The sequence below is a fragment of the Pelmatolapia mariae genome, unplaced genomic scaffold (assembly GCF_036321145.2).
Source record: "Pelmatolapia mariae isolate MD_Pm_ZW unplaced genomic scaffold, Pm_UMD_F_2 NODE_ptg000436l+_length_22293_cov_1, whole genome shotgun sequence".
NCBI lineage: Eukaryota > Metazoa > Chordata > Actinopteri > Cichliformes > Cichlidae > Pelmatolapia > Pelmatolapia mariae.
In genome coordinates this window covers 5,001-7,500 of record NW_027052121.1, presented here as the reverse complement: position 1 = coordinate 7,500, position 2,500 = coordinate 5,001, and positions in this window count along the sequence as shown.

The following is a 2,500-nucleotide window of genomic DNA, read 5'->3' as shown; positions in this document are numbered from 1 at the left end:
GAGGTCGAGGTCCATGCTGGCTATGTGGTAGCAGCAGGGCCAGTGCAGCAGCAGCAGCAGCAGCAGCAGCAGCAGCAGCAGCACATCTTTTTCGACCGTAAAGGAGGCAGGAGGCCGACTCACTCCCTGGGCCAAATGGAGAGAGAATATCAGCAGGGCCAGTGCACCAGCAGCACATCTTTTTCGACCGTAAAGGAGAGAGGAGGCCGACTCACCACCTCGGCCAAATGGAGACAGCACATCAGCAGGGCCAGTGCGCCAGCAGCACATCTTTTTCGACCGTAAAGGAGAGAGGAGGCCGACTCACCCCCTCGGCCAAATGGAGAGAGGGATTCAGCAGGGCCAGTGCGCCAGCAGCACATCTTTTTCGACCGTAAAGGAGAGAGGAGGCCGACTCACCACCTCGGCCAAATGGAGACAGCACATCAGCAGGGCCAGTGCGCCAGCAGCACATCTTTTTCGACCGTAAAGGAGAGAGGAGGCCGACTCACCCCCTCGGCCAAATGGAGAGAGGGATTCAGCAGGGCCAGTGCGCCAGCAGCACATCTTTTTCGACCGTAAAGGAGAGAGGAGGCCGACTCACCCCCTCGGCCAAATGGAGAGAGGAACTCAGCAGGGCCAGTGCGCCAGCAGCACATCTTTTTCGACCGTAAAGGAGAGGGGAGGCCGACTCACCCCCTCGGCCAAATGGAGAGAGGAACTCAGCAGGGCCAGTGCGCCAGCAGCACATCTTTTTCGACCGTAAAGGAGAGAGGAGGCCGACTCACCCCCTCGGCCAAATGGAGAGAGGCATTCAGCAGGGCCAGTGCGCCAGCAGCACATCTTTTTCGACCGTAAAGGAGAGAGGAGGCCGACTCACCACCTCGGCCAAATGGAGACAGCACATCAGCAGGGCCAGTGCGCCAGCAGCACATCTTTTTCGACCGTAAAGGAGAGAGGAGGCCGACTCACCACCTCGGCCAAATGGAGACAGCACATCAGCAGGGCCAGTGCGCAGCAGCACATCTTTTTCGACCGTAAAGGAGAGAGGAGGCCGACTCACCCCCTCGGCCAAATGGAGACACAACAGCAGCAGGGCCAGTGGAGCAGCATGCAATCTTGTTCAGCGGTAAGGGAGACAGGGAGATGTGATGGTGGTCCCCGGGGCCCCCTGGAGGTGGGGGAGATCAGCAACTAGCTAGCGAGGAGAGCGCGTACAGCCGACGTGGCATAAGTGTTTTCTGCGCAGTGTACCAGGGGCTTGTGGAAAAGCTGTCGTACCATATGCACGGGAAGTACATAGCAAAGTGCTGCTGAGCAGAGTACCAGGGGCATGTAGAAACATTGTCGTACCATATGCACGAGGAGTGTGTGTGTGTGGCAAAGTGTTTCTGAGCAGAGTACCAGGGGCACGGAGAAAAGTTGTCGTACCATATGCACGAGGAAGTACATAGCAAAGTGCTGCTGAGCAGAGTACCAGGGGCACGGAGAAAAGTTGTCGTACCATATGCACGAGGAGTGTGTGTGTGTGGCAAAGTGTTTCTGAGCAGAGTACCAGGGGCACGGAGAAAAGTTGTCGTACCATATGCACGAGGAAGTACATAGCAAAGTGCTGCTGAGCAGAGTACCAGGGGCACGGAGAAAAGTTGTCGTACCATATGCACGAGGAGTGTGTGTGTGTGGCAAAGTGTTTCTGAGCAGAGTACCAGGGGCACGGAGAAAAGTTGTCGTACCATATGCACGAGGAAGTACATAGCAAAGTGCTGCTGAGCAGAGTACCAGGGGCTTGTAGAAACATTGTCGTACCATATGCACGAGGAGTGTGTGTGTGTGGCAAAGTGTTTCTGAGCAGAGTACCAGGGGCACGGAGAAAAGTTGTCGTACCATATGCACGAGGAAGTACATAGCAAAGTGCTGCTGAGCAGAGTACCAGGGGCACGGAGAAAAGCTGTCGTACCATATGCACGAGGAGTGTGTGTGTGTGGCAAAGTGTTTCTGAGCAGAGTACCAGGGGCATGTAGAAACATTGTCGTACCATATGCACGAGGAGTGTGTGTGTGGCAAAGTGTTTCTGAGCAGTGTACCAGGGGCATGTAGAAACATTGTCGTACCATATGCACGAGGAGTGTGTGTGTGGCAAAGTGTTTCTGAGCAGTGTACCAGGGGCACGGAGAAAAGTTGTCGTACCATATGCACGAGGAGTGTGTGTGTGGCAAAGTGCTGCTGAGCAGAGTACCAGGGGCACGGAGAAAAGTTGTCGTACCATATGCACGAGGAAGTACATAGCAAAGTGCTGCTGAGCAGAGTACCAGGGGCACGGAGAAAAGCTGTCGTACCATATGCACGAGGAAGTACATAGCAAAGTGCTGCTGAGCAGAGTACCAGGGGCACGGAGAAAAGCTGTCGTACCATATGCACGAGGAAGTACATAGCAAAGTGCTGCTGAGCAGAGTACCAGGGGCACGAGAAAAGCTGTCGTACCATATGCACGAGGCCTGTCAGCAGCACATCTTTTTCGACC